Consider the following 27,597-nt stretch of genomic DNA (forward strand, 5'->3'; position numbering starts at 1 on the left):
CTCTTCTTCTTCTACTACTCCTACTCCACCTTCTTCTACTGCTCCACCTCCTTCTACTGCTCCTTCTACTGCTCCTCCTCCTTCTACTGCTCCTTCTACTGCTCCACCTCCTTCTACTACTCCTCCTCCTTCTACTGCTCCTCCTCCTTCTACTACTCCTCCTCCTTCTACTGCTCCTTCTACTGCTCCACCTCCTTCTACTGCTCCACCTCCTTCTACTACTCCTCCTCCTTCTACTGCTCCTCCTCCTTCTACTGCTCCACCTCCTCCTCCACCACCTTTGTCTACTCCTCCTCCACCACCTTCGTCTACTCCTCCTCCTGGCATGAGTACTACCCCTGTGGCACCACCTCCAGCCAGGCAGAAGAGGAAGGCTGCTGAGAAGGCTGCAGAGAAGGTCAAAGAGCAGGCTGCAGGGAAGCCACCAAGGAAGGCCTTGAAGAAAACAAGAAAGTGACTCCCTTACTTCCATGTGGTGTACCAGAGTTCAGGCTGCTATAGTACCACAACCTGGTGACATATGCCTGCCCTGCTCCAGTTTGTGACCTCGGGGAGTCCAAGACCTTGATGCGTTCCTTCCTGAATGAACCTCTCAAGTCCCCATCTTGGCCTCCAACTGCTCACCAGTCACATCAGGCCACACCTGGCTGTGCACAAATGGCAGCAAGCTCTCCAGTGCTGACTTTTGCTTAGTTACTTTATTTTTCGAACCAAAATAAATGGTAAATTTTGATTTTACAGTTCATACTTGTCCTTGTTTTTTTTTTGCTTTAAAATTTAGCTTGTGAGAAGGCAGGTTATGTTTAAAATAAAATGGGATATAAGGTGTAATTTGAAAGGGACAGATGAGATAAGACAAAGCAATAAGGTTTCAATGGGGGGAACTTGACATTCCAAAAAATAAGAGGATTTGCATTTTTGCTAAATTAAAAATTAAGGGGAATATTAAGAGCAGGATTTAAAACACAGGACCAAAATAAGGTGACAATTTTTAAAGAAAATATAATTGAGATCAGTAAGAAAAAGGTTACACAAAATTTTACAGAACTCTGTGTGAATATCCTAACAAAAGCAAAAAAGAATATTGCTGTTTTGTGCCCTTACAAAAAATTGTGTAAAGCGCTGCAAATAAACGATGCAATAATGTTGGAAGCGAGACGAATGTGCTATCTCCATTCCAAACGCTACTTTTACCGATGGTGTTCTCCAGTGTCTAAGTTTTTCACAGGTTTCTTAGCATACACACGACCGAGTTTCTCGTTGATAAAACAGCCCGACGAAGAACTTGTCGATCCAAAATCCACTCCCGTCGAGAAAATAGAGAACCTGCTCTCTATTTGCTCGACGAGTTCCTCGGCGGCTCCATCGGGCCGAAAGTGTACACACGACAGAGTTTCTCGACAGAATCTGGCTCTCACCGAGTTTCTCAACGAATTCTGCCGAGAAACTCTGTCGTGTGTACGAGGCCTGAGAGGAAACAGTAAAATGACCAACAAACTACCATGTGTTTAGCTGCTTGCTTGGAGTCCTTCTTTAACTTTATTACAGATTGATATCCATGAAGTGTCATCTGTGAAAGCTTTCAAAGCCAGACTACTAAAAAACACCCATTTAAAAGAGTATTTTCTTGTCAAAAGATTTTATTAAAAACACAGCAATTAATAGGTTTGTCAATTACACTTATAGAAATAGAGATAATGAAGCTATTTATTATACAATGTTATACAACCATTAATAATTAAATAAAATGTTGTTCAAGTGGTATGAAACTATGTACAACCTGAGGAGTTGGTGAGAAGTCATGTGACAATACATTCAAACCTATAATATTTAATAGCACCAACAGTAATTATTTACTAATGAGGGTACAGGTCGTATACATTTAAAGAAAGAGCTCTTAAATTAAGGTGAGAAGGGAGAAAAAGTAGAAGAATAGGAAGGTACAAAGTTGACTCAGGTGCCAGTGCAAGAGATAGTTTGTTTGATTAAATTAATAAATTAATTGAACAGTGAATGAAACAGCTACCATGGTAGGAGGACCGAAGCATCGAAGGTTGGCGGTAGGTATTAAAAGGGTATTTCAGACCAATTAAAAGTGAACTGCTTTTGTTTTTTTTCTCTTATATAAACATGTAAAAGAGATTAAATCAATGTGAATAATATTGCAAATATGTGTTAATGTATTCAAAATCTTGTTTGGGGAGCATCAGTCTACTGTTTTAATCATGGTAAAAAAAAGTTCTATTTACTCAGAATAATAATGGCCCGGATTCACAAAGCACTTACGCCGACGTATCTCGAGATTCGCAGCGTAAGTGCAAATATGCGCCGTCGTATCTATGCGCCGTGCCCACAAACTGAGATACGCCTAAAAATAGGCTACATACGACCGACGTAACTTGCCTACGCCGGCGTATCGTGGGCGTATATTTACGCTGGACGTATGTGGCGCTTCCATTGATTTCTTATTCAAATATGGAAATGAGGAAGATATACGCCGATTCACGAACGTACTTGCGCCCGGCGCATAATATACGCGGTTTGCGTAAGTCGTACGTCCGGCGTAAAGTTATTCCCCATATATGACGTGCAACCCATTCAAAGGTATGGACCAGGGAACACAAGCCGTTGTATCTATCTTTTGTCGTTTACGTTGTACGTGAATATGACTGTGCGTAGGTTACATTCACGTCGTAGGCAGTGATCCGGCGTATCTTAGGGAGTAGTTCCGACGTGATTCTGAGCATGCACACTGGTTGCATCCACGGGACGGCGCATGCGCCGTTTGTTATTCGTATCTTTATGGCGCTCGGCCCATCATTTGCATGGGGTCACGCCTCATTTGCATGGCTCACGCCCACTTCCACTTACGACGACTTACGCCTAAGAAACCCAGCGCAGTTTTGGTGGCAAGTGCTTTGTGAATTCGGTGCTTGCCTCTCTGCGCTACGTCCGCATAGCATATATGAGATGCGCTACGGCGGCATAAATATGCTCCGATGTCTTGCCACTGTTCCCATTTAACTATTCTGAATATATGGGTAGGAGCTGCACATTGGGTCCTGCGGGAGGTAAGTGCATTGCAAATGTTTTTTGTTGTTGTGCCAGCAGTGCAGCATTGGCATAAAAACAACCAGTTCAAGTTCATTCTTTAACTTAGCTCTCATATAATAGGAATTTTCTTCCTCCGGTTTGCTATCATTTTTACAGTGAAGCTGTCTGCCTAAGGCTATATAGTATCCTGATTCTGGTACCGCTAAAAGGTCATGCTTTTACCTGCCTGACTGAAGATTAGGTAATTTACACCTTTGAGAGTGAGAAACCTCTTATACTTTCATCCTATTGTACCTAGCACTGCCTTGCACAGAGACTTTCTGCTTGAGCCAGAAGTCATCCTAAATCAAGGTGAGAATCATTTTAACCTTTTTCTTCTTTTTTTTTGTATTGCATTTTATAGCAATGTAACATGAAATAACTAACATGACATTTGCTATTAATTTGTAGTATACATAATACATGGATTCAAGGTATAGTCTTGAAATATATACTGCATATGGTTTATGTGGAAACTGTATGTATCTTTCTGAGGATGTTTTTCTTTACAACCAGTTTTATACATTTTTAGAAAACGTATAAGAAAAAAATACATACACAAAAACAATAACCTCTTTCAGAATTGGATATTTCCATACAAAAATAAACTATACCAAAGACACCCCTTTACCTTTCTTATTTTTAGAAATCCTTATTTATCCTTATCCTTACAAAATATATAAATCTGTATATATCCTTTATAATTCTTATTTAAACCTTACAACATATCTATCTATCTATCTATCTATCTATCTATCTATCTATCTATCTATCTATCTATCTATCTATCTATCTATCTATCTATCTATCTATCTATATATATATATATATATATATATATATATATATATATATATATATATCTATATATATATATATATATATATATATATATATATATATATATATATATATATATATATATATAGATATATCTATATCTGTATATGTTGTAAGGTTTAAATAAGGATTATACACAATATATAAAGATTTATATATATTTTGTAAGGTTTTAGATATATCTATATATATATATCTATATATATATCTATATATCTATATATCTATATATATATATATATATATATATATATATATATATATATATATATATACCGTATTTATCGCGGTATAACGCGCTCTGGCGTATACCGCGCACCCCCAAAGTGGCCCCCAATCCTGTGGGAAAAAAATATTTTTTGTTTTTTTGTACTTACAGTTTTGGTGTCTTGCGCAGCGTCCATCTGCGGCCTCGTCGGGTCCGGCGTCCTTCTGCGGCTTCGGGTGTCCTCTTCGGCGGGTCGGGCGTCCGTCTTCGGCGGGTCGGGCGTCCATCTTCGGCGGGTCGGGCGTCCATCTTCGGCGGGTCGGGCGTCCATCTTCGGCGGGTCCGGTGTCCATCTTCGGCGGGTCCGGCGTCCTTCTGCGGCGTCCTCCCGCTCGTTTCCCCCCACGACTTTGAATACTGCGCCCGCATATAGCGAGCGCAGTACACTCGTGAATCTTCGGGCAGGCTCGGGCGCCTCTCGCACTGACGTCCTGTACGCTCAGGACGTCAGGATTTCAGTACGAGAGGCGCCGAGACTGCCCGAAGATTCACGAGTGTACTGCGCTCGCTATATGCGGGCGCAGTATTCAAACTCATGTCGGGAAAGCGGGTATCGGCGTATATCGCGCACCCACGATTTTGCCCTGATTTTCAGGGCAAAATAGTGCGCGGTATACGCCGATAAATACGGTATATATACACAGTATAAATACAGTATCTGTATATGTCCTTTATAATCCTTATTAAAACCTTGCAACATATATAAGTCTTAATATTTAGTAGATATTATTATTATTATTATACAGGATTTATATAGCGCCAACAGTTTACGCAGTGCTTTACAATATAAAAGGAGGCAATACAGTTACAATACAATAAAATAGAAGAGGACTAATGCCGCGTACACATGATCGGACATTCCGATTTTTTTCCGACGGAATGTTGGCTCAAACTTGTCTTGCATACACATGGTCACACAAATGTTGTCGGAAATTCTGAGCGTCAAGAACACGGTCACATACAACACTACGACAAGCCGATAAAAATTAAGTTCAATGATTCCGAGCATGCGTTGAATTGCTTCCGAGCATGCAGGGAATTTTTGTGCATCGGAATTGCATACAGATGATCGGAATTTCCGACAAGAACTTTTGTTGTCGGAAAAATTGAGAACCAGCTCTCAAACGTTTGTTGTTGGAAATTCCGACAGCAAATGTCCGATGGAGCCTAGAAACGGTCGGAAGCTCACATCGAACATTTGTTGTCGGAAATTCTGACCGTGTGTACGCAGAATAAAAAATAAAAAGTGCAGCGCTAAGTATTCAGTGAAATGAATCAAAAAATATGGTAAATAATCAAAGTTCAGTGAAAAATCAAAGAAATTTAAAAAAACACAAAAGAGGGGGACACACCCCCAAGTAATGTGACAGGTAAATAACCTGAAAGGCAGCTAGAAAGTGAGATCTAGCTGGATAATGTGTAATGTGAACACACCGTGATAAGTGAGGGAACACAAAAATAAATGATAATAAGAACCTCAAATGAAGTCCATGTAATTTAAACGTGTAACTCCAAAATGTAAATGTGATAGTCCAAGGTCAAAATGGCCTATACAGTCCAAAGAAATATATATATGCAATGTATTTCCTTTTTTGGAGTTGGTCAGAAGTTCTTTGTGGAAAAGACCAAATGACTGTAGAGGAATGGAAGATGTTGTGATCTTCTCAGGTATGGAACTCAGATGTTCTTAATAAGCAGTTGGAACCTCATCGGCAATCCATAATAGTATCCAAATAAACAAGTATAAAGATGGGTACTCTTACCGGAAAGTGTGGACATACACGTCAGCGACGGTATGTCAAACACGCATGTACGAGCTCCTAGGCAGCCGTGATGTCAGTGGGGAAGCTGTTTGATGTGCCAGCCTTTAATCCGCCAGGACGGGTCCAATCCAATGAGAGGAGACAGCTCGTGCAGGTGTGGTTCTCAGATGAAAGGGTGTAATATGCAGGCCAAACGTAGAAACCATGTAAGGGAAAACGTACTCACATAGTGCGGTTAATCCCAAAACAAGCCTTTATTAGGCATAGAAAATAAAAGCCAAAATAGACAAAAAACTGGATAAAAATATATAAAATAGATAAAAAAGTACAAGCCCAGTAAAAGACGAGTACAAGTGATCACAAGTAAAATATGGCGTAATGAGCAAGTAACATATGAGCTATGTACCCGACATGTTTCGAGCGACAGAGCTCTTCAACTGGGGCATAACCCATACAAGTGCCCAACGCCATCTATTTATAACATAAGAATAAGCAATGATGACAGCGTGCCTGCAAACAGCTGAGGGAAGCCAGAGGAATTAGCCAATCACAATCACTGACTTCAGGTGCCGCCCACTACTGTCAGCAAAGGACGTAGGATAAGCAATGATGTCAGCGTGCCTGCAAACAGCTGAGAGAAGCCAGGGGAATTAACCAATCACAATCACTGACTTCAGGTGCCGCCCACTACTGTCAGCAAAGGACGTAGTAAGTGAACAGCCACCTGTTGGCTGTGGAACATCCGAGTGTCCATTGGTCCCCAGAGCGTGTCCAGGCGGGGCATACGCAACGTCATAGCCGTCCTCAATACTGCAGCCGGTGCGTCGGTCTACGGCACCTACAACTGCTGCCAATCTGGGGGCTGGGGGCGGTCAGGCTCTTGACATATGCGCAAGCGCAGCCACGGTGGACACGAGGGTCCCTACGGAAACCGCAGGGACACTGACGTGTAATATACGCGGCGCGCGTGCGTCCCACCCTGGAACGCAAAAGGGCCAATCACAGGGAAGAGTCAGTGTATTGTGAACCCAGGTCAGCGTCATGATGTCATCACGCTGCGCCCTCACAATGCGTTCCAAGTATTCCAATGACTCGCACATACGAATCAGTGAGGAATATGGACACTGACCTGGAATGCAAGGGGAGTGACATTTAGGAATACCCAATGATGGTGTAGGCAGTGTATACAGGGCTGTGTGGCATCATTGCTATTGTAAACAAAAAATATACATTGATACATATACAATCAATAAACAAAATACCTGAAAAATAATACCCATAAAATACAAATATCATTGATAAACATATACAATCAATAAACAAAATACATGTGAGAAATGGAGAAAATGGCCATAATGATATGCTTATAAGAATGCCTAACAAAAATCCCAAATTAAGGAAAGCACAATAAGAGAAGGACATAAACGTCATACAATCACTAGGATTTGTTAATAAAGGCGTTAATATCCCACTCTATATTGAGTCCATGAGGGAAAAAACAGCGAAGCTGGTATATCCAGAACATCTCAAGTTGGGACACGCCTCTGATCTTGGACTCACCCCTCCAATGGGGGGTAAATTTGCCAATGATCTGGAAACTTGTCCCCTCTGGATTTTTATGATGATGTTCCAGGTAGTGTTTGGGCACACTGTGATTAGTTTTACCCAATCTGATCCGAGCTATGTGTTCATTTACCCTGATTGAGAACGTACGTATGGTCCTGCCAACGTATTGTTTTTTGCACGGACAAGTAAGCAAATAGACAACATAACGGGTGTCGCAGGTTACAAAATCCCTCACATGGTAAATACTGGATGTCACTGTAGATGTAAAATTGGTAATCTTTCTGTTGGTAAGCGCGTTTAAAAGACAGACATTGCATCTCCTGCATGCATGGAATCCCTTCATCTCAGGAAAGAAGGACGGTTTGGTAGGAGGGTCTGATACGTTAGGGGCAAGCTTATTCCTGAGTGCCATGGCCCCCCTAAATACAACTCCAGGTCTATCAGGGAGTACCGGGCCCAAAAGGGAGTCGCTTTTCAAAACGTTCCAATGCTGATTGAGTATGCTTTTGATACGTTTATGCTGGACAGAATACTGAGTAGTAAATGCCCATTTGAATTTTGTATCAGGGGGACGTTTTGGTTTCTCTACAGTAAGGGAATCTCTATCGATCTTGCGAACACGCTCAATATCCTCATCCACTTTTCCCGGTGAGTACCCCTTCTCAACAAATTTGGCCTTGAGGGATTCCGCTTGTATGACAAAATCAGAGGCGTTTGTACAATTCCTTCTAATGCGGAGCAACTGGCTGAAAGGTATAGATTTCAGCCAAGAACTGTAATGACAGCTGTCCGTGGGAATGTACCCGTTTCTGTCTGTTGGCTTAAAAAATGTTCTAGTAACCAACTGATTATTGTCCACTGAAATCTCAAGGTCGAGAAAATGTATAAGGGTGTGGCTGAGATCATAAGTGAGGATAATGCCCATCTCGTTGTCATTTAAAGTGACCATAAAGTCATGGAGAGATTCTTCATCCCCATGCCACAGGAGGAGGATGTCGTCTATGTACCTGGCCCACAGCAAGATCTCTGGACGATGGAGGGCATAGACGACATCCTCCTCCCAATGGGCCATGTAAAGGTTCGCCAGGCTGGGGGCAAACTTGGCCCCCATCGCGACACCCTTTGTTTGAAGAAAAAAACGTTGGTCATACCAAAAATAATTGCCCTGTGTGGCAAATTTGAGCAAGTCCATGATGAATCTCTGTTGTGCAATGGGGAGTGTGCCGTCCCTAGAAAGGGACAGTTCCACAGATTTGAACCCCAATTTGTGTGGTATGCACGTATACAGAGATGTAACATCGGCAGTTACCAATAGACATCCCTCAGGAAGATCCACTGCTTGTAATTTGCGTATCGTGTCACCAGTGTCTTTTAAAAAAGACGGAACAGCCCGCACCAGGGGTTGTAGGAAGAAATCGATGTACCTCCCAATACGAGAGGTCACCGAGTCTATCCCGCTCACGATGGGTCTGCCCGGGGGATTGGTGACACTTTTGTGGATCTTAGGGAGGAAGTACATAACTGGAATGCGAGGGACGGTAGGTATAAGATAATCCTTTTCTTTTTTATCCAGAATTCCGTCAGAAAAACCCCTATTGATCAAACCCAAAAGAGACTTCTTTAGCGTCTTTGTTGGATCAGACGTCAATGGGGCATAGGTGCTTGTGTCATCAAGGATGCGGCACATCTCTAAATGATAATCCGCCTTATCCATGATGACCAAACCACCTCCCTTATCGGCTGGCCGAATTATTAGGTCTTTTCTCTCACACAAAGATGTGTGTGTACGCGGCATTAGAGGACTCATAAAAGCTTACAATCTAATAGATTATAGATTCATATTCAAACATCAGAAAGACCCTACTACAGAAGTCCAAACTTTCATATCCAGATAAAAAACATTAGATCTCACAATGCTCAACATATATCCCACCCCTAAAAGATAAAATACATTAAAAAGCCATTACCTATAACTCTACATGCCTGGTAATAGGGGACTATTCCCCTAACACCAGCGGTGACTACACTTAAAGTGGTTGTATACCCCTTTATCACTTTTTTACCTACAGGTAAGCCAAAAATAAGGCTTACCTGTAGGTAAAATAAATATCTCCTAAACCTGTACGGTTTAGGAGATATTCACCTTGCATGCAGCCACTGACATCAGCTGTGCATGCGTTCTGAAGGTCCAGCGGATGCTGCCAGAAAATCTGAGCTCCTTCCTGTAAAAAAAGACTCCTGCACGCATGCGGCTCTGGCCACTCACAGTGTCGGTATCGCGAACCCGGAAAAAACCCGCCAAGCCAAAATGTTAGCTCCCTCGGCGGTGATTGGGAGACGGTGCGGGGGCTTCATTCTAGGGTAAGTATTTCACAATGAGCTAGTATGCAGTGCATACTAGCTTATTATGTCTTTGCCTTATAGTTTATTTTTTTTAAGGCCTGTGTTTAAAAGACACTTGTACTAAGGTGATCTCTGCACCAACTTCCCATTACCAATATCCATATCCCACTTAATAACATTATACTAAATAATCTCACTCCCATACATAAATTGCATGCCATATTTCTGGGGCTTGTTCTATCCAATTCACTTCTTTAAAAATTGGCTGTTCCAAGGATTTAATCTTATTAATTTCACACACCCATTCCGCTATTGAAGGGCATGTAATTTTGAGCCAATTTTGGGCTATAACCGTCCATGCTGTAGTAAGCATATGACTTAAGATATCCTTTTCAATGGATTTCATTGATCTTGGGATGAGTACAGAAATACAAATATTTGGTTGTATAGTAGATTCTGTAATGTTCTGGTAGATGTGAAATATCTTTGACTAAAATGGAAAAACAAGCAGTAATATTATACAGTACCTGCCGCCGATATTGTGTTTCCAGCACTATAGGATTGCGCTGGAAATCACCATTGGGAGGCTGTGCTTCTCGCGCTTGCCCCCCCCCCCCCCCCCCGTGATACTGCTCATCCATAGAAATCCATTGGGGGCGGCAAGCCGGAGGAGTGTCAGAGTTCGGCACTGGCTCCCACCACGGGGCTCGCAGGTGTCAATCTCACCGCTAACAGAGGCGAGATTGACACAATATCGGCGGCAGGTACTGTATATACAGTGGATATAAAAAGTCTACACACCCCTGTTAAAATGTCAGGTTTCTGTGATGTAAAAAAATGAGACATAGATAAATAATTTCAGAATTTTTTAAACCTTTATTGTGACCCATAAACTGTACAACTCGGTTAAACAACAAACTGAAATCTTTTAGGTGGAGTTTAGTAAAAAAAAAATAATAATAATATATGGTTGCAAAAGTGTGCACACCCTTACACTAATACTTTGTTGAAGCATCTTTTGATTTTATTACAGCACTCAGTCTTTTTGTGTATGAGTCTATCAGCATGGCACATCTTGACTTGGCAATATTTTCCCACTCTTCTTTGCAAAAACATTCCAAATCTGTCAGATTGCGAGCTCATTTCCTGTGCACAAAAAAAAATTGTTGCACTTAGAGAATAATGAATGAAGAGACAGATGCTGACACTATATTGTTGGGTACAATAGAAATAGTATAAAGTAAAAGGTGTAGCGCTATAAAATGATGATAATAAACAAAAAGTTCATATGTAGAAAGTTCAATAGTGTGAAGATGCCAGATCGATCAAAACAACATCCACCATTGGAGAACTTCCGTGAGATAAAGGGAGAGAAGCCATCATCAACACCCAATATAACTGACCCTTACTGTCAGTGTATGGGGTATACACAATGAATATGTTAATAGATGCTAGCATTCACGATTCTTCCTGTTCATCAGACGGACCAATACATAAATACTGAAGAGAGCCTACTTCCACTGACCCACCAGGTATAAACCAAACATAATCTCGGCAGAACTTGGCTAAGGTATGCTCCCAAAGTAAAGCCCAATAATCACATGTATGAAAGGGATAAAAAGAACACGCTCATCACGTAGACATCCAAACAGGACCAAATGTATTAAATAAAATCCCCAAGCAAACTCACACGTTAAATAAATGTTACAGGCAAAAGAAAGTGTCCAGCGCTTCCTACCAACAAAATGGTGGCCGCGTCTCCGTCTGCACCAATACATCATACGTTCCTTGCTCCACCCAACGTTTTGTCACAAATGTGCATCTTCAGGGGCGTGATCATGACGCATGACTTTTCTATTTATATGGGACAGATCTGGACAGAAAAACAGAAATTGGGTGCGTTCTACAAGGCAGAAGTCATGACCTCCAATCCAAAGAACCGCACCCACCGGAAGAAAAACAAGCCTAACAACCTACGATGTGCTCCACAGGCCAGAAGTCACACGTCCAAAGTCTGGGAGCACACTCAATAGGAGAGACTAGCATTAAATAATAAAAATAGGATGCGCTCCAAATACCAGAAGTTATCACCTCCCAGGTCTTGGAATGCAACCTCCACTATAGGCCAGCATATGTGAGCACACAATGTGCTCCACAGACTGGAAGTAAACACTTCCAAAGCCAGGGGGAAAGCCAACACTGCTGACCCTACAAAGTGTTAGCCTCTCGACTTATATGAGCAAAAATACAACACCTGAATGAACTCAATATAAAATAACATCAGTTGATAGATGAATTTTTAAAAAGGTGGCAAATCTAAATGTAAGGGAGGAGGGATATAAATTATTATTTTTTGTGTGTAAAGCTGAACTACGACGCGGCGACCTCTTGTGGCAGTAAGGCAACATAAACCTAAAAATACATGTATCCTAAAAAGAGCATAATATACATAAAAAAATTACAAACAACCACATTAATAAAAAAGATGAAGTAAAAACCCCATAATACTCAAACCCAGGATTTAGAGAATAAGTATATGGAATCAATCCAAGAACCCATAAATAAAACATTCTAATGTTGTTATGATATAAACATTAGTTAATACATCGAACCCTAGATGGAATAAACATAAACCCTCTATCCGTTGTTAATAACTGTATCGACATCCCATTTGATATTCATACCGAATGGGGTGTACATCTGGGCCTGATAGATTACCTTGTTTCTAAAAGAGAGACCTCTCTCACTGTGTTACTTCCCCTCCAATGGCCAGAAAATGTATCTATGCCCAGAAAGATAGTGTCCTCTGGGTCGCGATCGTGTTTCAGGGTGTAATGTTTTGAGAGGCTATGTTTTGGAAAGCCACGTCTCATGTTAGCCACATGCTCATTAAGCCTAATATGTAGCATACATATAGTTTGTCCTATGTATTGTAAACCACATGGGAATTTTATCACATAGACTGCATTTTTGGTAGAACATGTGATAAAAGGTTTGATGGGGAATATTTCATGGGTTGAAATTGACTGGAAGGAATCTGTGCTCCTACTCCTATTCGCATTCAGCTTACAAATAGAACATTTCCTGCTGGGGAAGAAACCTCCCATGTTCTGAAAGAAGGAAAGCTGCTTAGGTGGATTAACCACATTGGGGGAAAACCTGTCATTTCAATGGAGGTACTCCTCTATAGACAACTTGAGACATTTTCAGGTAAACTTAAACCCAAAACCATATCCCCTTTAAGCACTTTCCAGTGTTTTTGCATGATCTTTTTGATATCAAAATGCCAGACCCAGACGTACACCCCATTCTGTATGAATATCGAATGGGATGTCAATGCATTTATTAACAACGGATAGAGGGTTTTGGTTTATTACATCTAGGGTTCGATGTATTAACTAATGTTTATATCATAACAACATTATTGTCCACTGCAATGTCGCAGTCCTGATAAAAATTGCAGGTCGCCACATTACTAGTAAAAAAAAAAAATGATATAAATGCCATGAATGTATACCCTATTTTGTAGACGCTATAATTTTTGTGTAAACCAATAAATATATACTTATTGCAACTTTTTTACCATAAATAGGAGGAAGAATACATATTGGCCTAAACTGAAAATCATTTTTTTGGGGGGGGGATATTTATTATAGCAAAAAGTAGAAGATATTGTTTTTTTTTGTTTATGGCGCAAAAAAAATAAAACCGCAGAGGTGATCAAATACCACCAACAAAAAGCTATTTGTTGTGGGGATAAAAAGGACATACATTTTGTTTGGGTACAGCGTCGCCCGATCGCACAATTTTCAGTTAAAGTGACACAGTGCCGTATCTCAAAAAATGGCCTGGTCATTAAGGGGACAAATCTTCCAGGACTTAAGTGGTTAAAGGTGGAAAAAGTTATGAAATTATTTACCTTTATCTAATTTTTTTGCACCACAGAAACCTGACACTATATCCACTGTATGACATTGTGCTCCTTGCTTTGAGACATCTCCAGCAGGTTTCTTGATTGGGACAATTTATGTTATGCAGATCTGTAGGACATCACTGAAGATTTTTTAAATTAATATTTTAGTCTTTGGTTAGAGTTTACATCAAACTACTGTATTTATTGGCGTATAACACTCACTTTTTTACCCAGAAAATAGAGGGTAAACTGTGCCTGCGTGTTATACGCAGGGGGCTGTGGAAAGTGTTTTCCCTGAAACTTCCCTTTTAAAGTTAGGATGCGTGTTAAACGCTGATACATACAGTATTTACTCTTCTAATATAGCTTATTAATTTATTATATTTGTTCAAATTCACATCAACATAAATTAGGTGGGAGTACCATGTGCAGAAGTAGGGGTATGGTAATTATATTTTATAACTTCTTACAGGTTTTTGTTTGTTCCTTCCACAGCAGCCATCAACCATATCCAAAATCTCCAGCCACACCTTTTTTTTTTTTATTTGGTTTTACAGCATCAATGTGGGAATTTGTACAATGGGGGAGAGGCACTATGTAATAAGTGGATCTAGCCTTTTGGTGCAAGGTTAATTTTAAGTGCAAGTAAAATTCTATCAAGAAAAAGTTGGCACCTTTTTTTTGGGCCTTGCTCTTTTTGTACTTCCTAGTTAAAAAAAAAAACATATAGGCTGATCGAGATAGACTCACACCTTACTTTAAAGGCCCCCAGATATACAGACGCTGATTTATTAAAGTGGTTGTAAAGAGTTCTTTTTTTTTACCCTTATGCATCCTGTGCATGGCGGTAAAAAACCTTCACTGTACAACTGCCTCCACAGCCCTCCTAATACTTACCTGAGCCCAAGCCCAGTCCAAGAATGTGCACAAAAAAAGCAGCTCTGCTAGGACTCTCCCTTCTCATTGGCTAAGACACAGCCAATGGCTCCCGCTGCTGTCAATCACAGCCAGTGAGGAGGGAGGGGGGGCGGCAGGGTGAAACTGAGCCATGCTCTGTGTGTCCCATAAACACAGAGACGGCTCGGGAGTGAGCATGCACAAGTGCTATGGCCACTCAACAATGGGGAGGGGCCAGAATTGCCAGCAGGAGACCTGAGAAGAGGAAGATCATGGCTGCTCTGTGCAAAACCATTTAACACAGGGGTCTTTAAACTATTGCCCTCCAGTTGTTCAGAAACTACAATTCCCATCATGCCTAGTTATGTCTGTGAATGTCAGAGTTTTACAATGACTCATGGGATGTGTAGCTTTGCAACAGCTACACAGGGCCGTATTTTGAGGATCCCTGATTTAACGGGTAAGTAATTTTGGAAGCTTTAGCACCACTTTAAAGCAAATTGCCCTGTAACTGCAGATGTGCAGCAATTGTGGAACAATTTGCATTCAGGAATTTATCAAAGCTTTGGGGCAGCTGCTCTGTATATACTCCACATTTAGGAACCTGGGGCCAGATTCACAGCAGAGATACGACGGAGTATCTCAGATACTCCGTCGTATCTCTCAGAGTATCTATGCGACTAATTCATAGAATCAGTTACGCATAGATAGCCCTTAGATCCGACAGATGTAAGTGTTTTACACTGTCGGATCTTAGGATGCAATACTGTGGCCAGCGCTGGATGGAGTTTGCGTCGTATTCCAGCATCGGGTATGCAAATTAGCAGTTACGGCGATCCACGACGGATTTTCGCGTTCGGTACGTCGTCGCTAGTATAGTTTCCCGTTGCAATTTTAGGCGTCATTTGACCTGCCCTAACTTTAGACAGCACACGCGTCGAAATGTAAAAAAAAATTTGTCTTGCGTAAAACCTCCGGGAATACGAAAGTACGCTACGCACGTAGCACGTCGTCGCCATTCGAAAAAATGACGTCACTTCGCGCAAAGCACGGCGGGAATTTCGAAACGGAGCATGCGCAGTAGGTCCAGCACGGGAGCGCGCCTAATTTAAATGGCACACGCCCATTTGAATTACGCGGGCTTACGCCGGAGGCCGCCAGCGTAGGTTTTCATTGCAAGTGCTTTGTGAATCAGGCACTTGTGATGAAAACTTGCGGCGGTGTAACGTATCTACGATACGTTACGTCGCCGCACTTCTACGTGAATCTGGCCCTTGGTCAGTATTTGTGAAAAAACATGTGCAACCTCAGCAGCTCTACGCTGTCACAATATACTGTATATAAAATTTGTTTTTGGGAGCAACTAAAGTATGTTTTCACTACAATATCCATATTTAGCTTAAGGACAGCTAAAAATACATATGTAAACTGTGTAAAAAAAAAATTGAAATAAAATATCTGAAAGCCCTGAACACATGCGAAACATACTTGGATGCAAGCAAAAGGAAGCTCATTGTGCACCACCTTTAATACAAAAAACAACAGTAGCTGGCGCAAGGACAGTGTGATCTTGAGGGATACATACCCTTTAACCTCCCTCGCGGTATAATTTTTTCAGATTTTAGGTGCTGAAAGCGGTACCATTATTTTGCATGGAAATTTGGCATTTTAGATTTCAGGCCTGTAATTCTTAGGAATAACTCACCTAAATCTGTCAGAGTCTAGTAGACTATGATAAAGTTTGAAACACAAAATCATAAATTATAATATAATAAATAATAACAAATAATAATTTAATAATAACAATACTTTTTATTCAATACATTTTAACAAATAATATATTCAAAAACTCTGATTTTTTTGGGGTCAAAAAAGGGTGCAATATTATTAGTCAGTAAACGTCTCGAGGATGGAACATTTTAAAACAAGGTACAGCACAAAGTCCAACGTCACAGTCGGGACAATAGAAACGCGTTTCTTTATGAATTTTTCTTCCGGTGTCATCGCGCTTGGAGCAGCAAACCACACATATCCTTGCGGGTGCTGTTTTTTTTCAGTGGGTGGAATGTGGTCCAGCAGCCCGACGTCCTGATCGATTTACAGCCGTTGGTGTCTGGTGCTTTAGAAAGATTAGTTCTGCAACCTTCCACACAAAGGGCCAGATTCTCGTAGATCGGCATATTTTTGTGTGGGCGTAACGTATCCTATTTACGTTACGCCTCCGCAACTTAGACGGGCAAGTGCTGTATTCTCAAAACACTTGCTCCGTAAGTTGCGGCGGCGTAGCGTAAATAGGCCGGTGTAAGCCCGCCTAATTCAAATTTGGAACAGGGTGGGCGTGTTTTATGTAAATAACTTGTGACCCGACGTGATTGACGTTTTTCACGAACGGCGCATGCACCGTCCGTGGAATATCCCAGTGTGCATTGCTCCAAAGTACGCCGCAAGGACGTATTGGTTTCGACGTGAACGTAAATGACATCCAGCCCCATTCACGGACGACTTACGCAAACAACGTAAAATATTCAAAATTTTACGCGGGAACGACGTCCATACTTAACATTGGTACGCCGCATGTACGCCTCATATAGCAGGGGTAACTTTACGCCGGGAAAAGCCTAACGTAACCGGCGTATCTGTACTGCGTCAGCCGGGCGTACGTTTGTGAATTTGCGTATCTAGCTGATTTACATATTTCTAGGCGTAAATCAGCGTACACGCCCCTAGCGGCCAGCGTAAATATGCAGTTAAGATCCGACGGCGTAACAGACTTACGCCGGTCGGATCTAATAGAAATCTATGCGTAACTGATTCTAAGAATCAGGCGCATAGATACGACCGCCCAGACTCAGAGATACGACAGTGTATCTGGAGATACGCCGTCGTATCTCCTTTGAGAATCTGGGCCATAGTCCGCATGGACCGTAGGCCTGTCACTTTTTCATCAGAATGAAGGCATACCAGAGGCACTGTTCCAGAAGATGTCGGAAAAAAATGTTATAGTATTTTTTTTGTTGCTTCCTCATGGCTGGATAAAAGGTCATGGCCTGGTCAGCTCTGTCCACATCTCCAATAGTGTGGTTGTAGTCCAACACAACCTGTGGCTTCATCACATCCTTCTCACCTTTGGTGTGTACCATTACGGTCGAGGTGTTATGAATGGTACTCATAAGGCACATGTCTTTTTTGTCCCGCCACTTCAGTGCCATCATTTTCCCTTTCTGCCATGCAGTTACTTCTCCTGCCCCAAGCTTTTTATTGGAAAATGTTGACGACATGTCACGCCGGTTAGGCCTCACGGTCCCATATGCGTCCGTCTTATCCAGGAGAAGGAACTCGTAGAGTTCTGGGGAGGTATACAAATTGTCTGTGGTGACATAGTAGCCCTGGTTCAGCAATGGCTTAATCAAGGAAAGAACCAAAGCGGTTGCCATTCCAAAACTGCTGAATCGCTGGCAGAATTTGGTCCCTTTCCCGGTGTACAGGATTGAGTTCCAAATGTACCCAGAGCTGGATTCACACAGCATAAATGACTTTATGCCAAAGCGAACGCGCTTTGATGCGATGAACTGTATCCAGCTGAGTCTACCTTTGTAGGCCATGAGACTTTCATCAATAGTAATGTCTCTCTCTGGAATATAGGTCTGCTGGAAATTATACAACATAAGCTGGTAAATCTCCCAAAATTTTTTCAGTACCATTTCTGCAGGGGTTTCCCCACCACTCCCTGTAAAATTATAAGACCAAGAAACTTCCAGATGTCCTCGCTGGTTACTGGTTCCCATTTTCTGTGCCTTGAAAATCGCTGATGGGTAGCAGCTTGTTGCTCCTGGTAGCGATTCGTCTCCAAAACAATTTTGGCGATCACTTCATCCGTCAAAAAAAGTTGGAGTTATGCCAAGGGATTGTCATCCTCAACATCCACTTTGATCCCAGGTGCTCCTGTAAATAGAAATCTTGGTGGCGCTACGTGCTCCGTACCGCAATCAATTGAGCACCAAGTCCGCACATCGCTGGGCACAGTCGCAGGATCATCGCTCAAATCACTTTCTGCGTCTGATGACGAACTTCCCTATGAGTCGCTGTCACTTAACTCCTTTGCAAGCGATTCTGTATCACTGTCGCTATTTTCCAGCAGGTCGCAAAGCGATTTTGAGGTAGAGGCGCACTTTTTTGATGCCATGGTCGCTGTGCAGTTTAGAGACACAAAGTACAGTAAATCTGCAGAGAAGGGCACTGGAGAAAGCACTGGGGGGCAATCTGAGGTCACTGTTTTTTTTAAATTTATTTTAATCCAATTGTATCAGTGTGTTTTACTGTGGTTTTACTTTTCACTGTTTGAATTGGGCACCGTTCCACCCCCCTGCGTCTGCGACACTCGCAGGGAAGGGAATCAGGGGATTACAGTGCATCGGGCGGAAGATCCGGCCGCCGTGCACTGCGGAAATACATCGCTGGATCCCAGGGAAAAGGTAAGTCACTTCTTCCTGCATCCAGCGAGGCAAACCCGAGTGTGGCTCGGGGGTTACCGAAAGTAGCACAGAAATCTCACCCCGAGCCACACTCGGGAATACCGCTAGGCAGGTTACAAGAGAAACATTGATAACAGGATATAACTCAGTCCTTAACCACTTGACAACCGGGCCTATTTTGGCACATCTCTCCTTCATGTAAAAATCACAATTTTTTTGCTAGAAAATTAATCAGAACCCCCAAACATTATATATTTTTTTTAGCAGACATCCTAGGGAATAAAATGGCAGTCATTGCAATACTTTTTGTCGCACCGTATTTGCGCAGCGGTCTTACAAGCGCACTTTTTTAGGGAAAAAATCTTTTTTTTGAATTAAAAAATAAGACAACAATAATTTTTGCCCAATTTTTTTATATATCGTGAAAGATAATGTTACGCCGAGTAAAATGATACCCAACATGACACGCTTAAAAATTGCGCCCGCTCGTGGCATGGCGTCAAACTTTTACCCTTAAAAATCTCGATAGGCGACGTTTAAAAAATTCTACAGGTTGCATTTTTTGAGCTACAGAGTAGGTCTAGGGCTAGAATTATTGAACTCGCTCTAACGATCGCGGCGATACCTCACTTGTGTGGTTTGAACACCGTTTTCATATGCGGGCGCTACTCGCATATGCGTTCGCTTCCGTGCGCGAGCTCGTCGGGACGGGGCGTTTTTAAAAAAAAAAATGTTGTTTTCTTATTTATTTTTATTTATTTTTATAATTTTTTACACTGAAATAAAAAAAAATATATCACTTTTATTCCTATTACAAGGAATGTAAACATCCCTTGTAATAGAAAAAAGCATGACAGGTCCTCTTAAATATGAGATCTGGGGTCAAAAAGACCTCAGATCTCATATTTAGGCTTAAATGCAAAAAAAGAAAAAAAAACTTAAACTGTAATTTTTTCAAATGACAGAAAAAAAAATGTTGCTTTAAGACGCTGGGCGGGACTGACGTTTTGACGTCACTTCCGCCCAGCAGAGATATGGGGACGGGTGGGGGCGATTTTTCCCTCAGTCGCATCCCCACACAGGTGCCGAACGGACCCGATCGCCTCCTCCACTACCGACGGCTCCGGTAAGCGGCGGAGGGCGCGGGAGAGCGGCGGGAGGGGGGGGGCCCTCTCCCGCCACCGATAACGGCGATCTCGCGGTGAATCCGCCGCGGAGACCGCCGTTATCGTTTACAGGACCGTTGGCACTAAAGATGGATACCTCGGTTGTGGCAGCAGCTGCTGCCGTTACCGAGATATCCATCTTTAAAGTGCCGCCGTTAAAAGACGTAAGGCGGTCGGCAAGTGGTTAAAAAGTCCATGAGTTCAAGGCATGGATGAATGGTGGCAGCTATCTTCAGCGTACAGCCAGCTCTCTGGGATAAACACAAGGGAGGAAAACAGGAAGCACCACCTAAGTGTAGTATTTAAAAGACAGTTTAATTTGCAAAGGTGAAAATGCTCACAAGATTAAAAGGTAAAATGTGCTCATCTGGTATGGGAGCCTCTCAGGTCCGTCCTGCAGACACAGCACTGTGCCAGGAAACTGCTGGAGATGGAAGAGTGCTGTGGAGCTTTCTATAGCCACTAGGAAGTCCAGTAAAACCAGAGTGGAATGCACAGGGTACGTTACATCACTGGAGGCGGAGAGACAGCTGGAAACAACAGGCTATGCTCTCAGAGCATCAGCTTCTTCTCATAGGGCACCACTGTGCATGGGCAGAGTCCAAATGCCTGGACAATGCTTATTGTTTTTTTTTTGGTAAAAATGCCATAGTAAGGAGATGCATAATTTCAGCATCCATAGTTTAATCTTTCTTTTAGTAAATGTGACAGAAAGATTATTGGTATTATTTTTTTCTGTTTTTGTTGGCTCGTATAACTTGAAGTATGGGTGAAGTGATAGCCCACATGTATTACGGACCTCTGTAGGGGAAAAAAGGGCAGACTCACCGGTCGGGTAAATTTACAGATTTCTACTTTTTATAAATAAGTTCAATCCGGGCTCAAATTTCATTGATGGATTTGTTCTTCTCTAAATAAATGAACTACTATTTCAAATATCCTCAAACCATTAATTACAGTATCTTACTGTTTGAAGAACAATATATCGTTGAAATAAAATTATATTAAGCAATCCAAGTAAATCGTGGCTATGAAGGTCAGTGACGTTATAAATTCATAAAAGCATTCAGAACAATATCATAGCTTCTTTGTCACCTCTTCAACAAACTACTTTACGATTTGCACATGATTTGTGATTTTAATTAAGTGCTTCTCAAAGTGTAATTCTTGCAATATACCATATTATTAAAGAATCAATGCATAGCTGAGTTTCAATTAACATAATATCCCTATTGTAAGCCAGTGTAAATCTATAGAATTAAAAAATAAAAAAAGAGAGAAAAGTTTAAGCATATGCAATTATACTGTTGACTTTTCATGGCCCTACCTTGAAATTGAAGTCAAGCAAATCACAAAGCATAAAGTAATAGCTCCATTTGGTAATTATTTAATTGCATTAAACTTTAACTATAGATAAGCAATTCTGCCTCATTTTCATGCTGGGGATTTTTTCAGAGACAATACTTATTTTTTTTTTACTGTTTTTTTAAAGGAACATTGTTTTAACTTTTTTGAAGGGTAGCTTAATTCCATGTGGTTATGTTTGTTTTTCTATATTTTATATGGTTATTTTTAAAGGGTAATTTCACCAGTAAAGCGCTCATTCTCATGTTTGTTTTAAGACCCCTTTCACACTGTAGCGTATTGCAGGCCCTATAGCGTTAAAAATAGTGCCTGCAATCTGCCCTTAAACAGCTGTCAAATTCACTCCAATGTGAAAACCTGAGGGCTTTTACACTGGAGCGCTGCGCTAGCAGGACAGTAAAAAAAGTCCTGCTAGCCGCATCTTTGGAGCAGTGAAGGAGCGGTGTGTTTACCGCTCCTTCACCGATGCTGCCTATTAAAATCAATGGGACAGCGCGGCTATACCGCTGGCAATGTGCTGCTGCAGCAGCGCATTGCGGGTGCTTTTATCCCTTTCTCGGATGCTATCGGGGGGGTAAATCCGCCCATAGCATTAACAGTAAAAATAGCAGAGTTTTACCGCTGACGCAATGAGCAGCTCAGTGTGAAAGGGGTCTTAATGCTTCTATATTTAATTTAAGACCATTTTATTTTTCAGGAACTCTGCTCATTGAGTTCATGTTTACCACTCTATCATGGAAAGGAAGAATTAAAAAAAATGACCTGCCACAACTTTGGAAACTCAAAATAGCTCTATGTCAGTAAGAGCTGGTACAGGGACTCTCTAATAAAGTATTTGCTAATAAATTTAGGGGGTTAGTTTGGGCTTCCCTTTGACAGGAATTGTTGCAGCACATGTATGTATATGCAAACTTTTTAGACAGGTGTGAAGAAATGCTGTACAGTAACAAAAATCTCATGCTGGATATTTATACTGATATGGACTGGGTAATGTGTTAGAAATGAAAGGATGGCACATCTTTTTTTTTTTTGTTGTGAAAGTTTTTATTAAGCGAAAAACAGTTACATAAAACAATGCAGATAAATATGACAGAAAAGTCAGCGCAAACGTCTGCAAACATAGAGAAATTAACATTCTATTTTCAAATAACCCATACATTGAGATCGGGCAAGAGAAAACAATATAGTCGTTGTTTAAGACTGTATGTCACAAAGCGATCATAAATAAATTAAAAATAGGCATACATTACTGACAATTAGTTGATGAAGAATAACAGTCAATAGATAATGTAAATAAAATAAATAAGGTCAAGATAATAATAGTTATATACTCAAGTAGAGATAAAAGTGTAACCAATTAAGGCGGAGTTGTCCGCAAAAAAAAAAAAAAAAAAAAACAAAAAAAAAATGATGACACATTATATTTAGGATTTCTAAATAAGTAAAATAAGTAAGAGAGGACAGCAATTGTGTCTTTCTGGACCTTCTCTCATTGTATACGTATGGACAAGTGAGTAAGAGTTAAAAAAAAATAAAAATTGGAACAAGGTCATTTTTTAACATAAGGGAGGTAAATAACAAACAAAATTATAAAAAAAAAAAAAAAAATCATGAAAATGGAAGGGAAGCCTGCCGCAGCTCAAACGTTCGTTAGATTCCAAAAAGAGAAGATGGCACATCTTTTGATGGAAATTAAAATTATCCACCTACAGAGGGCTGAATTCAAAGCCCCCCCAAAAAGTGAAAAAAAATATGCAGCAAGCTAGTCCATTTTGCTGAAATTTCATTGCAACATCTCAAAATGGTCCTCAGTAGTTTGTATGACCCCCAAATGCTTGTATGCATGCCTGACAACATCAGGGCATGCTCCTAATGAGACGATGGATGGTGTCCTGGGGTATTTCCTCCCAGATCTGGACCAGAGCATCACTGAGCTTCTGAACAGACTGAGGTGCAACCTGGCGGGACCCGATGGACCGAAACATAATGTCCCAGAGGTGTTCTTTTGGATTTAGGTCAGGTGAGCGTGGGGGCCATTCAATGGTATCAATTTCTTCATCCTCCAGGAATTGACTGCATGCTCTTGCCACATGAGGTCGAGCATTGTCGTGCACCAGGAGGAATCCAGGACCCACAGCACCAGCGTAGGAACTGACAATGGGCCCAAGGATTTCATCCCGATACCTAATGGCAGTCAGGGTGCTATTGTGTAGCCTGTAGAGTTCTCCATGGATATGCCTCCCCAGACCATCACTGACCCACCACAAACTGGTAAAGGGCTGAACGATGTTACAGGCAGCATAAAGTTCTCCAGAACCTTTCACGTCTGTCACATATGCTCAGGGTGAACCTGCTCTCATCTGTGAAAAGCATGGGGCACCAGTGGCGGACCTGCCAATTCTGGTGTTCAATGGAAAATTCCAATCGAGCTCCACAGTGTCTGGCAGCACAGAGCACACTAGAGGACGTCGGGCTCTCATGTCATCCCCCATGTGGTCTGTTTCTGAATGTTTGGTCAGAGACATTCACACCAGTGGCCTGCTGGAGGTCATTTTGTAGGGCTCTGGCAGTGCTCATCCTGTTCCTCCTTGCACATAGGAGCAGATACCGGTCCTGCTGATGGATTAAGGACCATCTACGGCTCTGTCCAACTGCCTGTCTCCTGGAATCTCCTTCATGCTCTTGAGACTGTGCTGGGAGACACAGCAAACCTTCTGGCAATGATGCATATTGATGTGCCATCCTGGAGGAGTTGGACTGCATGTGCAACCCTTATAGGGTCCAAGTATCACCTTGTGCTACCAGTAGAGACACTGACCCTAGCCAAATGAAAAACAGTCAGAAAAGATTAATAGGGAAAAAATGTCAGACACCTCCCCTGAAAAACCATTTATGTTTTGGAGGTTGTCTCATTGTTGCCCATCTAGTGCACCTGTTGTTAATTTCAATTAACAGCAAAGCAGCTGAAACTGATTAACAACCCTCTCTGTATACACCCCTCCCCCTCTGTTACTTAACTGACCAGATCAATATCACAGGAGTTCTGATTCAAAAGTGTTCCTTTATTTTTTTTGAGCAGTGTATATATATATATATATATATATATATATATATATATATATATATACACTGCTCAAAAAAAATAAAGGAACACTTTTGAATCAGAACTCCTGTGATATTGATCTGGTCAGTAATATATATATATTATTATTTTTATTGTTTATTTTTTATCAATTTAAAAAATACAAGGTGATCGAACAGAACAAAAATCTAAATAAAAATCAATATTTGGTATACCTACCCTTTGATTTCAAACCATGAATGACGTGCTGGAGCTGTGACATTACTTATATAGAGGAGGCAGGGCCACCCGTCTCGTGATTTTTTTTTCCCGAACTCCGATCCCGGTCCCAAACTTTTTCCAATTATTCGGGTTCGGGTCCGGGTTCGGGAAAAACCCAAAGTCCGTACCGAACCCGAACTTTACAGTTCGGGTTCGCTCAACTCTAGTGGTCACACCAAATATTGATTTGATTTGGATTTCTCTTCTGTTCCTTTATTTTCCATTTTTGTTCATTAAAAAAAAAAATATATATATATATTAGCACTTCTTTTTCTGAAAGGATTATAAATTTACAGCATTTTTTCACATCTGCCTAAAACTTTTGCACGTGGCGCCGATGTGCGGGTGGATGCGGGTGGATGCTGGTCTTTTCCCCAGCATCCGCCCAAACCCCCAAAACAGACATTACACCAAGGTGTCACACAAGAAGCATCTCATGAAGATTCAAAGCAAAGAGCTCTCTGAAGACCTTTACAACCTTATTGTGGCAAAACATACTGATGGCATTGGATACAGAAGGATTTCTAAACTTCTGAATGTTCCAGTGAGCACTGTTGGTGCCACAATACGGAGGTGGAAAGCCCTGCTCCAAAGCACCCCCCATGTTAAAGGCATGTAGCCTGGTATGTTTCAGTAGCAGGAGGTGCTTGCTCGCCCCCCACTTTTATGGCCTGCCAGGCTGCATGCTCAGATAAGGATCTGGTATGGATTTTGGGGGCCCCCACATAATTTTTCCTCATAATCTTGATGTGAGGTTCCCCTTGCAATCCATACCAGACCCAAAGGGCCTAGTATGGATTGGGGGGACCCCCACAACGTTTTTTTTTATTCAGCAATGTTATTTTTTAATTCAGCTGTCAGCGAGGAAGCTCACTGATAGCTGGTGATTCATCCATTGTTAGGGATGCAGTGGCCAGCTTCCCGGCCCCGAACCTTAACAACCTATTGACTGTGCACTCGGCAAGCAAACATCCCGCTGGCTGCACAGAAAATTTGGGTGTGCAACGGCAATGTTCGGGTCGACCCACTCACCTATCCCAGCCCTGATTAGCTCACTGGTCTGGGCCTCACCTTCTTAATCTGCTGGTGTACAGGGGATTATTAGGAAGCCAAGATTTCATATACATATGCCATCAATATTTAAAAATATGTGTTATGTTTGTATGATTAATGCATCACTAGTATCTTTTTTATATGCTGTTTATTTGGCCCAAAGCCAACTATAAATAGATTTGGGTTCTTAAACAGAGAGACCTGGAGAATCATGGGCAACGGGAGGAAGCCTTCATACTTGTACAAACCTACTCTACTTTTAGCTCTATTTGAACTCCTTGATTGGTCTCCTTGTCTTTTAGACTCCTGCACATTAACAAAGGCGACATGCCCTCCCCAGGTTTGTATCCTTTCCTTGGAGAACCTACTTATTGTTTTGAAAACTGAGTGGTACATATTTTCCAAATTGCAACTTATACTGTAAAGTGGAACTGTATTCATGGTTCTTAGCAAAGCAGCTGTGATCTTTCTTAATTCCCTTTAAAATACTGAAGACTATACTTAATGGTAAATAATCACTTGGATTATTAAAAGTGAAATATGTATAACAATTAATTGATTTTGCATATTTAAGTTACAAAACGTCCCAAAAGTAATTTGCTATATTTTATAATTTAAACATAATTCATTAAGTTATGGTGAGTAAATCTTGAAGGATTGATTAAAATCTTGTTATATTCGTCTGCAGTGAAAAATCCTTAGATATTTCATGAAATAAGACAGAGAGTAAGACACAAATTATGTTTCCTGTTCAAGAAAGCATTTCTAAAAAAAAAAAATACTTAAAAATGAGTTCCACTTTTGTGAATAAATGAATAAATTGAGACCGATAGATAGATAGATAGATAGATAGATAGATAGATAGATAGATAGATAGATAGATAGATAGATAGATAGATAGATAGATAGATAGATAGATAGATAGATAGATAGATAGATAGATAGATAGATAGAGTGCCTTGAAAAAAGTTTTCATGCCCCTTGACATTTTCCACATTTTGTCATGTTACAACCAACAACGTAAATGTATTTTATTGGGATTTTATGTGATAGACCAACACAAAGTGGCACATAATTGTGAAGTGGAAGGAAAATGATAAAGGGTTTTCAAAATGTTTTACAAATAATAACCAAAAAGTGTGGTGTGCATTCGTATTCAGCCCCCTTTACTCTGATAACCCTAACTAAAATCCAGTAGAACCAATTGCATTTAGAAGTTACCTAATTGGTAAATAGAGTCTACCTGTGTGTAATTTAATCTCAATATAAATACAGCTGTTCTGTGAAACCCTCAGAGATTTTCTAGAAAACCTTAGTGAACAAACAACATCATGAAAGTCAATAAACACACCTTACACTTCAGGGATAAAGTTGTGGAGAAGTTTAAAGCAGGGTTCTGTTATAAAAAAATATCCCAAGCTTTGAACATCTCACGGAGCACTGTTCAATTCAGAGCACTGTTCAACCCATCATACGAAAATGGATGACACAGCTGCAAACCTACGAAGACATGGC

Source organism: Rana temporaria, chromosome 4, assembly GCF_905171775.1.
Source record: "Rana temporaria chromosome 4, aRanTem1.1, whole genome shotgun sequence".
Taxonomy (NCBI): Eukaryota; Metazoa; Chordata; class Amphibia; order Anura; family Ranidae; genus Rana; species Rana temporaria.